The sequence below is a fragment of the Bufo bufo genome, chromosome 6 (genome assembly GCF_905171765.1).
Source record: "Bufo bufo chromosome 6, aBufBuf1.1, whole genome shotgun sequence".
In the NCBI taxonomy this organism is placed as follows: domain Eukaryota; kingdom Metazoa; phylum Chordata; class Amphibia; order Anura; family Bufonidae; genus Bufo; species Bufo bufo.
In genome coordinates, this window is record NC_053394.1 from 181,659,449 (window position 1) to 181,673,686 (window position 14,238).

Genomic DNA, 14,238 nt, shown 5'->3' on the forward strand with positions numbered 1-14,238 from the left:
CGAGGAACGAGGCAGGTCCGTAATGAAGTCCATGGACAGATGTGTCCAAGGACGGGAAGGAATGGGTAACGGGAGGAGAGGACCTGATGGCCGTGAATGAGGGACTTTGGCACGAGCGCAGGTATTGCAGGCTGCCACAAAACCCTCAACCAACTTACGAAGCGCCGGCCACCAGAATCTCCGAGCGATGAGATCCACTGTGGCTCTACCCCCCGGGTGCCCAGCAAGGACAGTATCGTGGTGCTCCTTAAAAACCTTGCGTCTTAAAGCGAGAGGCACAAACAACCTCCCAGGAGGACAAAGATCAGGAGCCTCTGCCTGGGCTGCCTGAACCTCTGCCTCCAATTCAGGATAAAGAGCAGAGACCACCACACCTTCAGCCAAAATGGGACCCGGGTCTTCAAAATTCCCACCTCCCAGAAAACAACGTGACAGGGCATCCGCCTTCACATTCTTAACCCCAGGGCGGAACGTGACAACAAAATTAAACCTTGAAAAGAACAAAGACCATCTGGCCTGTCTCGGGTTCAGACGCTTAGCTGACTCCAAGTATGCTAGATTCTTATGGTCGGTAAACACGGTAATAGGGTGTCTGGCTCCCTCTAGCCAATGGCGCCATTCCTAACTTGATGGCCAACAACTCCCTATCTCCCACATCGTAATTTCTCTCTGCGGAGGAGAGTTTCTTCAAGAAAAAGGCACACGGTCGCCATTTGGCAGGAGAGGGACCCTGAGACAAGACCGCACCCACACCCACCTCAGAAGCGTCCACCTCAACTATGAAGGGCAGAGAGATATCAGGTTGTACCAAGATGGGAGCGGAAGCAAAACTCTCCTTGATACTAGAAAAGGCCTTACGCGCCTCTACCGACCAGGAGGAAAAATCTACCCCCTTTCTAGTCATATCAGTGAGTGGTTTAACAACAGAGGAATAATTCAAAATAAACTTCCTGTAATAATTGGCAAAACCCAAAAAACGCATCAGCGCCTTCTGATTCTCAGGAAGCTCCCACTCAAGCACAGCGCGGACCTTCTCGGGGTCCATGCGAAAACCAGAAGCGGAGAGAAGAAACCCCAGAAATTGAATTTCTGGAACCGCAAACACACATTTTTCCAGTTTAGCGTACAATTTATTCTCCCGCAGAATGAGCAAGACCTGACGTAGATGGTCCCTATGAGTTTTGAAATCAGGAGAAAAAATCAAAATGTCATCTAGATACACTAGTACAAATTTCCCCATTAAATGATAAAAAATGCTGTTCACAAAATGTTGAAAGACGGCTGGAGCATTCATCAAACCAAAAGGCATAACCAAATTCTCAAAATGGCCCTCAGGGGTATTGAAGGCCGTCTTCCATTCATCCCCTTCTCTGACCCTGACCAGGTTGTATGCCCCTCTTAAATCCAACTTGGAAAAAACTTTAGCCCCAACAATCTGGTTAAATAGGTCCGGGATCAGAGGAAGCGGATAAGGGTCACGAATTGTGATACTGTTCAGCTCCCTGAAATCCAGACATGGACTTAAAGAACCATCTTTTTTCTTAACAAAAAAAAAAACACCCAGCGGCAACAGGTGACTTCGATGGTCGTATGTGTCCCTTTCTCAGGCTCTCAGAGATATAAGTACGCATAGCGACCCTTTAAGGTTGGGAGAGATTGTATAAACGAGATTTAGGCAGCTTGGCGCCTGGGATGAGATTAATAGGGAAATCGTACTCCCGGTGAGGGGGCAGCTCCTGAACACCACTCTCAGAAAACACATCCGAAAATTCTGAGAGAAAAGATGGTACAGTCTTAGTAGAAACCTCTGAAAGAGATGTCGAGAGGCAATTCTCTCTGCAAAGTCACTCCAACCATTTATTTGCCTCGCTTGCCAATCAATGGTGGGGTTATGTTTAGTGAGCCAGGGTAGCCCCAACACTAGAGGAGTAGGTAACCCACTTAGGACGAAACATGACACATCCTCAACATGAGCATTACTCACAGTCAAACGGATATTGTGAACTATGCCCTTTAACGATTTTTGAGAAAGTGGAGCGGAATCAATAGCAAAAACAGGTATGTCCTTTCCCAAAGTGCATACCTGGAAACCATGTGTTATAGCAAAATGATTATCAATGAGATTGACAGCTGCTCCACTATCTACAAAATCTCACAAACAATGTTCTTGCTCTCTAGCGCCACCCTGGCAGGTAGGACAAAACGGGAACTACAAGCAAACGGAAAACCTTCAATTTCCGCATCAACCTTGCCAATAGTAACAGATGGAATGTTTTTAGAGGACTTTTTTCTTTTTGTTTCTTTATTACTCTCAAAAAACTCCCTGAATCTCCTAGAGGGACAAACATTTGCCAATTGATTTATACCTCCACAACAGAAACAAACCCTCCTCTGAGAGCTGAATCCTCTGTTGTTAGAGGCAAGCAAACCCAGCTGCATAGGCTCCTGCTCAGAGGGGATTGAGAGAGACTGAGACCCCTGCGCACTGAATGAGACCGCCCCACTGTCCTTGGACTGAGTATGACAGGAAGGAGTGATCTCTCCTCTCTCTCTAAGACGCCTGTCAATACGAACGGCCCGAGACATGGCAGAGTCCAAGGAGGTAGATCTCTCATGAAAGGCAAATGCATCTTTCAATCCCTCTGAAAGACCATGGCAAAATTGACTTCGGAGTGCAGCATCATTCCAACCAGTATCAGCTGCCCATCTCCGAAATTCTGAACAGTATATCTCTGCGGACTGTTTACCCTGGCATAAAAGACGTAGTCTAGACTCAGCCAGAGCAATACGATCCTGATCATCATATATCTGACCCAGGGCTAAAAAAAATTCATCCACTGAACGGAGGGGCCGTGCCCCCACCGGCAGCGAAAAGGCCCAGGACTGAGCGTTATCCCTGAGCAGCGAGATGATGATCCCCACCCTCTGCTCCTCATCACCAGAGGAATGGGGAAGTAGGCGAAAATGGAGTTTGCAAGCCTCTCTAAACCGAACAAAATTCTCACTACCCCCGCAGAACGTATCCGGGAGCGAGATCTTAGGCTCAGAACAAACTCCATGAACGCAAGCTGAACCGGTCACCTGAAACTGAGATACAGTTTTACGGAGATCTGCTACCTCCAATGAAAGACCCTGCATGTGTTCAGTCAAAAGTGAAACCGGATCCATGCTTGAGACGGTTTTGGGCGGTTTATAATGTCACGGAAGGTGTTACAGAAAACTAGAAGACACAAATGAAGATCCGACTGACTTGATCCAAAACTAAGGAACCAAAGGGTAAGCCCTGCAACAGCCCTAGCTCTCTCCCTTACTGCTCAGCCTATGCAAAAATCTCTATGGTAGATAATTGCATACCCTCGTTCCTCGACTGTATGAAACCTGAACACCCTATAATAGTGAGGGGACACGACCACCACCTCCCTACACTTAATACGGAGGGAGTCAGGGTCACCTAGGATCAAGAAAACAGGAAAACACAGATAAATGAACAGACTTATCTGTAGAAGCATCAGTTGTAGCATCCAGCATGCACACACTCCAGGAAGTTGTATAAACCGCAAAGTGATGCAGTATGGGAGGGGATTTAAAAGGATGCAATCAGTGCATGACAGCTGAGAGAGGGAAACGAGATGACAAAACGAAAGCAAAACAAAAGAACCTCAACTGCCTTTGGTGTGGAAATTGGCTCCTAAATTTTTTTGTTTAGTAGCCAATGGCTCCTGGTCATTTTTTTTTGTCTGGAGCACTGCACCAATCACCCTCAGTAGATCCTGTGAGGTGGCGGTGACGCCACCTCTCAGTATCGCCTGTGATTGGCTGGATGGATGGACGGGGGGATAACGTCCCGGAGCTCCGCTCTCCCCGCCCACAGACTTCCGTGTGAGAGAGGAGCCCCGTGTTTGTCCCTCTGCCTCCCACGCAATCCGCCGCCATCCGTGGCCCCTGAGCCACCATAAAGTACCATCTGACACATAAACATTTGGGGAGAGCTTTAATTAGTTAGAGAAAGTGAAAAAAAAAGTGACAAATTAATCTTGGAACTAATCAAATTTCTTGAATTTTTCAAAACTTCACTCATCTCTATCAATTATTTATGAATAACGATCTCCATAATCTGAATCCCCCTTTCCCATCAGTTCTGCGTCTCTACCCTGGACAATCGTAATAATGTAAATTTCAACATATCTTTTTAGGGAGCCATTATTTTGACTTCTATTACTTCCTTATTTGCCTTTTAACACCCCTTCTATATTATTATTCATTCACCAATATCTCACTCTTTGACCTCTAATGTACTTAATATCTGAGTATAGACAGATACTGGCAAGGTGGCTGGCTCATGTAGCTTTATTTTGTTTTCCTCAGTTTTGTACGAAAGATGACTGGGCCACAGTACAAATCAAGCACGGTCATATTCCCACTCATCATTTTTTTATTTATTTTCACCATGCTGAGACACTTTATCTATTGTCTTATTCCCGACAACCTATTTAATTACTTGTTACTCTCATCTCTGATTTACGGTACTTTGAATATGTACCCTATGAACTGTAAAGTGCTGTGGAATATGCTGGCACTGATGTGTAGGGGGAGGGGCACTAATAGTTTTGATACTGTAAAGTTACTGATATATATATATATATATATATATATATATATTTTTATTTTTTTTTTAATTATAATTACCCATGTACTGAACGTTACTGTGTCCGGGTACCCGAACACGGACATTGGCATGAAAGTCTGTGCTCGGATTTTAAATAAAGCTTGTTGATAGCATGTTAATTCTGTCGGAAATACAAAAGTTAATTCAGTATATTTATTGTGTTGGTGACATAAACCTATTTTTTTGGAGGAGATAAACCTCATTTGTCTCAGTGACACGGAAATACAATAGTTAATCTGACCAAAGCCAGCTCAAAGGAGTTCCCTGGTCTGCCAGTTCCCTAGACAGTACGCCTGCTACTGCCCACCGCAGCAAGGGACCGAGCACACCAAAGCCAGCTCCAAGGAGTTCCCTGGCGTGGCAGTTCTTCAGACAATGTGCTGACGACAAGACACGAGTGGTTTGCATGCTGTGCAGTCAGAGCCTGAAGCGAGGCATACATTTTCTAAACCTGAGCACCACCTGCATGACCAGGCATCTAACTGCAAAGCACGAGTTGCAGTGGAATAGACACCTGAAAAACCACAAAGGATCTGAGGCTCCTCCTGCTCACTCTTCTGCTGCGGTCTCGGCCTCTTCCTTCCCTCTGGAGTGACACTGCCACCTGGCACTCCGCAAACAGAGGATGTGACAGCAACACCACCACAACCACCAGTGTCACCGAGCATCTCCACATTGTTCCATGGAAGTGTTCAGCTGTCCATCCTCCAAACATTGGAGAGAAAAAGGAAGTAACCCCCTACCCACCCGCGAGCCCTGGCCTAAATGCCAGCATTTAAAAATTCCTACATAGTAACAGTTCATAAGGCTGAAAAAAGACATCTGTCCATCCAGTTCAGCCTGTTATTCTGCAAGTTTATCCAGAGGAAGGCAAAAAAAAACAAAAAACTGTGACCCCCCTGGCCTTTGAAATGCTGTCATTCCGTCAGGTGGAGACAGACAGTTTTAAAAACTTGGTGACGGTGGGTGTCCCACAGTATGTGGTTCCCAGCCGCTACTAATTTTCCAGGCGGGCCATCCTTGCCCTGCTCGAACAAGTGGCGGAAAAAAATCAGGTTTGTGCTGCACAACGCTATTAGTGGCAAGGCCCACATAACCACCAATACGTGGACCATTAATCACTGGCAGGGACGTTATATCTCCCTAATTGCCCACTAGGTAAATGTAGTGGCAGCTGTCCTATCACCACCACAGGTGGACGTTTCTCGGTGCCTCCTGTTGCCTCCTACTCCGCTTCCTCATCTGGTCAGCGTAACACCTGCATCACCAACTTCAGCACAACTAGGAGGAAACGACAGCAGGCTGTTCTGAAACTCATATGTTTTGGGGAAAAACCCCACACTGCACAGGAGCTCTGCCTCCCACGCAATCCGCCGCCATCCGTGGCCCCTGAGCCACCATAAAGTACCATCTGACACATAAACATTTGGGGAGAGCTTTAATTAGTTAGAGAAAGTGAAAAAAAAAGTGACAAATTAATCTTGGAACTAATCAAATTTCTTGAATTTTTCAAAACTTCACTCATCTCTATCAATTATTTATGAATAACGATCTCCATAATCTGAATCCCCCTTTCCCATCAGTTCTGCGTCTCTACCCTGGACAATCGTAATAATGTAAATTTCAACATATCTTTTTAGGGAGCCATTATTTTGACTTCTATTACTTCCTTATTTGCCTTTTAACACCCCTTCTATATTATTATTCATTCACCAATATCTCACTCTTTGACCTCTAATGTACTTAATATCTGAGTATAGACAGATACTGGCAAGGTGGCTGGCTCATGTAGCTTTATTTTGTTTTCCTCAGTTTTGTACGAAAGATGACTGGGCCACAGTACAAATCAAGCACGGTCATATTCCCACTCATCATTTTTTTATTTATTTTCACCATGCTGAGACACTTTATCTATTGTCTTATTCCCGACAACCTATTTAATTACTTGTTACTCTCATCTCTGATTTACGGTACTTTGAATATGTACCCTATGAACTGTAAAGTGCTGTGGAATATGCTGGCACTGATGTGTAGGGGGAGGGGCACTAATAGTTTTGATACTGTAAAGTTACTGATATATATATATATATATATATATATTTTTATTTTTTTTTTAATTATAATTACCCATGTACTGAACGTTACTGTGTCCGGGTACCCGAACACGGACATTGGCATGAAAGTCTGTGCTCGGATTTTAAATAAAGCTTGTTGATAGCATGTTAATTCTGTCGGAAATACAAAAGTTAATTCAGTATATTTATTGTGTTGGTGACATAAACCTATTTTTTTGGAGGAGATAAACCTCATTTGTCTCAGTGACACGGAAATACAATAGTTAATCTGACCAAAGCCAGCTCAAAGGAGTTCCCTGGTCTGCCAGTTCCCTAGACAGTACGCCTGCTACTGCCCACCGCAGCAAGGGACCGAGCACACCAAAGCCAGCTCCAAGGAGTTCCCTGGCGTGGCAGTTCTTCAGACAATGTGCTGACGACAAGACACGAGTGGTTTGCATGCTGTGCAGTCAGAGCCTGAAGCGAGGCATACATTTTCTAAACCTGAGCACCACCTGCATGACCAGGCATCTAACTGCAAAGCACGAGTTGCAGTGGAATAGACACCTGAAAAACCACAAAGGATCTGAGGCTCCTCCTGCTCACTCTTCTGCTGCGGTCTCGGCCTCTTCCTTCCCTCTGGAGTGACACTGCCACCTGGCACTCCGCAAACAGAGGATGTGACAGCAACACCACCACAACCACCAGTGTCACCGAGCATCTCCACATTGTTCCATGGAAGTGTTCAGCTGTCCATCCTCCAAACATTGGAGAGAAAAAGGAAGTAACCCCCTACCCACCCGCGAGCCCTGGCCTAAATGCCAGCATTTAAAAATTCCTACATAGTAACAGTTCATAAGGCTGAAAAAAGACATCTGTCCATCCAGTTCAGCCTGTTATTCTGCAAGTTTATCCAGAGGAAGGCAAAAAAAACAAAAAACTGTGACCCCCCTGGCCTTTGAAATGCTGTCATTCCGTCAGGTGGAGACAGACAGTTTTAAAAACTTGGTGACGGTGGGTGTCCCACAGTATGTGGTTCCCAGCCGCTACTAATTTTCCAGGCGGGCCATCCTTGCCCTGCTCGAACAAGTGGCGGAAAAAAATCAGGTTTGTGCTGCACAACGCTATTAGTGGCAAGGCCCACATAACCACCAATACGTGGACCATTAATCACTGGCAGGGACGTTATATCTCCCTAATTGCCCACTAGGTAAATGTAGTGGCAGCTGTCCTATCACCACCACAGGTGGACGTTTCTCGGTGCCTCCTGTTGCCTCCTACTCCGCTTCCTCATCTGGTCAGCGTAACACCTGCATCACCAACTTCAGCACAACTAGGAGGAAACGACAGCAGGCTGTTCTGAAACTCATATGTTTTGGGGAAAAACCCCACACTGCACAGGAGCTGTGGACAGGCAACGAAGAACAGACCGATGAGTGGTTGGTGCCGCTGAGCCTCAAGCCCGGCCTGGTTGTGCAATAACGGGCAAAATGTCATAGCAGCTCTGGGCCTAGCCGGTTTAGCGCATATGCCTTGCCTGGCGCATGTGCTGAATTTGGTGGTGCAGAGGTTCCTGAAAAATTTACCCGAGATGTCAGAGCTGCTACAGAAAGTGCGGGCCGCCTATGCATGCTTTTGGCATTCTCACCCTGCTGCTGCTCACCTATCTGCGCTGCAGCATAACTTCTGCCTTCCCGCTCACCACATAATATGACATGTACCCACCTTGCATATGCTAGAGAAACTGTGCGAAAAGCAGCATGCGATAGTGGAGTTTCATTTGCAGCATGCACTGGTGAGTCGCTCTGCAGAACAGCACTTCACCACCAGCAAGTGGGCCTCCATGCGGGACGTGTGTGCCGTGTTGCGCTGCTTCGAGTACTCCACCAACATGGCCAGTGCTGATGATGCTGTCATCAGCATGACAGGGATTATTCCCACAGTTATCAGGCCAGTCGTCCACATGTGGCTCAGAGGGTGGGTTCCTGCACCAACAGCGGCCATGTACACATTTGTCCAGCCAGGGCATGTTTTTGGAGGATGATGATGATGAGGAACTGCATTCACAGCAGGGTGGCAACTTCTCGGTCTGTAAATTGAACACATGGTCTGAGCTTGCCCTTTATGCTTTAGAGGTGCTGGCCTGCGACAAGTGTGTTGTCCGAACGTGTGTTTAGAACGGCATGGAGTGTGATCAAGGACAGGCACATCCGCCTGTCCACAGCCAACGTGGAAAAGCATGTATCTAGTACTAGAAGCACCATTCTCTTTACCATTTCCCAATGTTTTGGGGCCTCCACAAAAAAAAATTATTTTTTTTTATGTTGGCAACCTCCTTCACCCGCATCTTCCACTACACCGCCACGTCCACCTACACCTCCACTCAGACCTCCACCTCCTGGCTCAAGATTATTATTTCTTATATTGGCAGAATGGAGAAGTATACCGGCCGCACCTCAAAAAATAGCTATAGGTCACACACAGAATTAACAGACAAAAAAACAAAACAAAAAAAAAAAACACGAAAACAGTGTTGGCTTCCGCCTCTTCCACCTACACTGCCACGTCTTCAGCATCCTCAACTTCCTACTCCACTTGGACCTCCGCCTCCTAGTTCAAGATTATTATTTTTCAATTTTATGTTATTTTAGGTTATTTCCCTATCCACATTTGTTTGCAGGGCAATTGTGCTGCTCTTACCCCTATTTTGGAGCTTTTTGCATACCTCTAGCCCTTTCTATAACTTTTTACAGCCATTTTTCAGCCCCAAAGTTCAGGTCCCCATTGACTTCAATGGGGTTCGGGGTCAAGTTCAGGATCTGAACCAAACTTTGAAACAAAAGTTCAGCCGAACCCGTCGAACCCGAACATCTACGGGTCCGCTCATCCCTAATTAGGATGTCAATTTAATATATATGGAAATCCTCACCTCTCCAGTCAACAGGTAAATAATCTCCAAAGTTAGATTTAATATCAACCCAGTGTTATTTCTCCTTTCTTCGACCATCCTCAGTGAATCAGTCAGATGACCCACAGAATATTTCATCTTCACCCCACGACCTGCCAAAAATAAAGCATAAGAAACTAGATGAGGAATTGAAAGGTGTACCTAATTTCAAGGAGTAACAGGAACTCACCAAAAGTTATTATGATATTAAGGCATTAAATAATAATGGTATAGTCAAATACTCAGACCAGAATCTATTTTGCATAAAGTACAATGCGTCACCTAGAATTTTCTTCTGCCACTTAAAACCAGATAGGGTCAAATATCCTTTTTTCTATTCTGTTTTTATTTTCTGATTGTAAATGTTTCAATTATATTAATGGGATTATGGAAACTGTCATCTTGCCTGAGCTGTTGTTATCAGCATTTAGAGATATGCTTTACGGCAGTCACCATGGGCCACACAATAGTCTGGAGGGGACTCATTGACTATTATAGGAGTTTTCTAGAAATGCTATGTGAATTGTGAAGAGGTCTCTGTACACGAAATAAGTAGATACGAAGTGACCATCACCTATTGTAAATTATGGATCCCATGTTATCTGCATTATGTATTAGACCTGCAGGTTTTGCAGGTGATTGTCGGGAAGGAAACGTTCCTTTCTGGCAATCAGCTGCTCGTTAGTAGAGGAGACCACTGCTATTACATGCAGCAAACTTCTCCACAGTATAAAAAGGAGTGATCGCAGAGCATGATTAGCTAGCAAGATCTGCCGTTGGCAAGCAATGATTTTTAAACCTGCTTAAAAATTGTGATTGCCCAACAAACTAGTGTTTTCTTGCTCATTGGGTAATCGGCGGCAGTATTACACAGGCAGATCATCACTTATGAGCATTCCTACGAATTGGCAGGCATAATATAGTCTTAATCCTGCCTGTCATAATAATAACTGCCTGTTATCCTGCAAGTTGATCAGTTCAAGTACAAACCGGATTCCAAAAAAGTTGGGACACTATACAAATCGTGAATAATAACTGAATGCAATGATGTGGAGGTGCCAACTTCTAATATTTTATTCAAAATAGATCATAAATCAGGGAACAAAAGTTTAAACTGAGAAAATGTACCATTTTAAGGGAAAAATATGTTGAATCTGAATTTCATGGTGTCAACAAATCCCCAAAAAGTCGGGACAAGGCCATTTTCACCACTGTGTGGCATCTCCCCTTCTTCTTACAACACTTAACAGACGTCTGGGGACCGAGGAGACCAGTTTCTCAAGTTTAGAAATAGGAATGCTCTCCCATTCTTGTCTAATACAGGCCTCTAACTGTTCAATCGTCTTGGGCCTTCTTTGTTGCACCTTCCTCTTTATGATGCGCCAAATGTTCTCTATAGGTGAAAAATCTGGACTGCAGACTGGCCATTTCAGTACCCGGAACCTTCTCCTACGCAGCCATGATGTTGTGATTGATGCAGAATGTGGTCTGGCATTATCTTGTTGAAAAATGCAGGGTCTTCCCTGAAAGAGATGACGTCTGGATGGGAGCATATGTTGTTCTAGAACCTGAATATATTTTTCTGCATTGATGGTGCCTTTCCAGACATGCAAGCTGCCCATGCCACACGCACTCATGCAACCCCATACCATCAGAGATGCAGGCTTCTGAACTGAGCGTTGATAACAACTTGGGTTGTCCTTGTCCTCTTTGGTCCGGATGACATGGAATCCCAGATTTCCAAAAAGAACTTCGAATCGTGACTCGTCTGACCACAGAACAGCCTTCCATTTTGCCACACTCCATTTTAAATGATCCCTGGCCCAGTGAAAACGCTTGCTTAGAAATGGCTTCTTCTTTGCACTGTAGAGTTTCAGCTGGCAACGGCGGATGGCACGGTGGATTGTGTTCACTGACAATGGTTTCTGGAAGTATTCCTGAGCCCATTCTGTGATTTCCTTTACAGTAGCATTCCTGTTTGTGGTGCAGTGTCGTTTAAGGGCCCGGAGATCACGGGCATCCAGTATGGTTTTACGGCCTTGACCCTTACGCACAGAGATTGTTCCAGATTCTCTGAATCTTCGGATGATGTTATGCACAGTTGATGATGATAGATGCAAAGTCTTTGCAATTTTTCGCTGGGTAACACCTTTCTGATATTGCTCCACTATCTTTCTGCGCAACATTGTGGGAATTGGTGATCCCCTACCCATCTTGGCTTCTGACAGACACAGACACTCTGAGAAGCTCTTTTTATACCCAATCATGTTGCCAATTGACCTAATTAGTGTTAATTGGTCTTCCAGCTCTTCGTTATGCTCAAATTTACTTTTTCCAGCCTCTTATTGCTACTTGTCCCAACTTTTTTGGGATTTGTTGACACCGTGAAAATTGGAATCAACGTATTTTTCCTTTAAAATGATACATTTACTCGGATTAAACGTTTGATCTGTCATCTACGTTCTATTACAAATAAAATATTGACATTTGCCATCTCCACATCATTGCATTCAGTTTTTATTCACAATTTGTTTAGTGTCCCAACTTTTTTGGAATCCGGTTTGTATAACAAAATCACAAGGCGTAGTGACCTTTACATTATAACTTTATGACAAAAAAACCCTGTCATCTCTGAACAAGAGCAATGATATAAGAAGAAAAGGGAATTAGGTAGTGGAGAAAAGCGGATGGTGTTTGGTAATGGAGAATAAAAGAATGAGGGGAAAAAGGAAGAGTGAGAACTTGTAGGTAATGCTTTAAGTCCCAAAGACATGAAATTGGGTTTGGGGTCCACTAGAAAGTGGAATGCTAAAAAGTGATGAAATACTAACATAATATAAAACAAATCAAATTGCTATCTCTGCGTCTCAGAATATTTCAGATGTTAAACTCCTAGGTATGTAGCGTCTTTATATAGAGTGGGACTGTCTATATTTTTTGCAATTTCACCACACTTTCAGAAACTTGCTATATTTTCTTTCTTCCCACCCAACCAGTTCCTCAAGTCTACCAAGCTGGTCTACCTTATCCAACCACTGATCTATGGTCGGTGGGTCCCTACTCAACCCCAGTTGTGGGATTAAAAGTCTGGCTGCTTGGACCAGATGTGCTGGGAGGTTTGTCTTAGAAGGTTTCTAGGTAGCATGTGGAAGTCATAATAATACTGATTCTGGAGTTACCATATTTTTCGCACCATAAGACATATTTTCCCCCCCCTGAAAGTGAGGGGAAAATAGCAGTGCGTCTTATGAAGCATATACTAATGAGCACTTCCATTATGGAAGCGCTCATTAGTTCACAGTAGGACTGGTGCTGACTTAACTAACTGCTTCCCAGTCTTCTGCCGGCACCTCACTGTGTCCTGACTGCATACAGTGTCAGGACGTAGTGCATGCAAACTCAAACTATGACCTGACGCTGTGTGACGTCAGGTCAAAGTGCAGCTCTTGGACTTGTACATAACTGAAAATCCATGCCACCATATATGAATAGCACGTTCGCCTGTGAGAGAGATTTATCGGTTTCTCTGGACCAATTTTGTATGTATGCAGGGGTACCTTTCCCTCTAGCAGCTTAGGCTACTTTCACACTAGCGTTTTTTGCTTATCCGTCATGGATCTGCAAAAACGCTTCCTTTTATTGATTTATTAACCTGTAGCCATCGTTTCAGATGAATCACTCTATAATACATAAGCATATTAGGTAGGCTGAAACCACCCTGTTCTTTACTTAATACCAGTCTATCATAGGTGATACAGGGTTTCTTTTTGTTCCATAATGTAGAAAGGGTCTTTATCTGAGAGAAAAGGATTGTGGTAAAAATATGGGAATCATCTGCCTCAAATATAAAAACTTAGCCATTACAAGTGTTTACACTCCATCCATGAGATGTAGGGTAACACCAAAGATTGCAGTTGCAATTTAATCTTGCTTAGGTAAGGTAAAGAAAAAAAAATGGGAAGATAAAGGTGTTCTAATTTATTAGCTGAACACCTAAGTATGTGATTTGAGAGGATTACCACTTGCAGGGGTTGGAGACCCACAGAGAGCTAATTACAGGACTGGGTGCGGAGATATTAAGTGCCTTACACTTGGAATAATTAATTAGGGAGGGCTCCAAAGCTATCAAATATTTCCATTATGTACGGAAAAGCCTGTGAAAAATTAGATATAAAAATGAATAGATCTACCTTGCCATCTACAACTCCCCATACGTCTTTTTATGGGGTCACTAAGGGGCATTAAGCTGGGCCGCCTCTTTTTTACGGGGGACCCGTGCAGCGAGGGCCCGGCTCTAACATGAGAGCCGCGTTCCTGCTCTAACAGTCCAGATGGCAGGAGTGCCGACCTGGGCTGTTTAACGCTTTACATGCCGTGGGCAATGGTGTTTGCCGCATGTAAAGAGGTGACAGGGGGAAAACATAAAAAAATATTATTTGGTATCGCTGTAATTTCACTGACCCAGAGAATAAAGATATTATATACAGAAAAATGAATGCCGTGAAATTTATTACGTAAAAACTCAGTGGCAGCATTGCAGTTTTTTCCATCTCCTTCCCAGAAGAGTTAAT

At 44.2% G+C, this 14,238-nt stretch overlaps 1 long non-coding RNA gene across 4 annotated transcripts in view; it reads right to left on the minus strand.

Moving 5' to 3' along the window:
* Positions 1-14,238, minus strand: part of LOC121005334 — a 105,371-nt gene that overhangs the window by 62,401 nt on the left and 28,732 nt on the right. For all 4 annotated transcript variants that reach the window (XR_005779918.1, XR_005779917.1, XR_005779915.1 and 1 more), the window contains exon 2: positions 9,650-9,780. This is a non-coding gene — a long non-coding RNA (uncharacterized LOC121005334). The remainder of the gene's footprint in view (positions 1-9,649; positions 9,781-14,238) is intronic.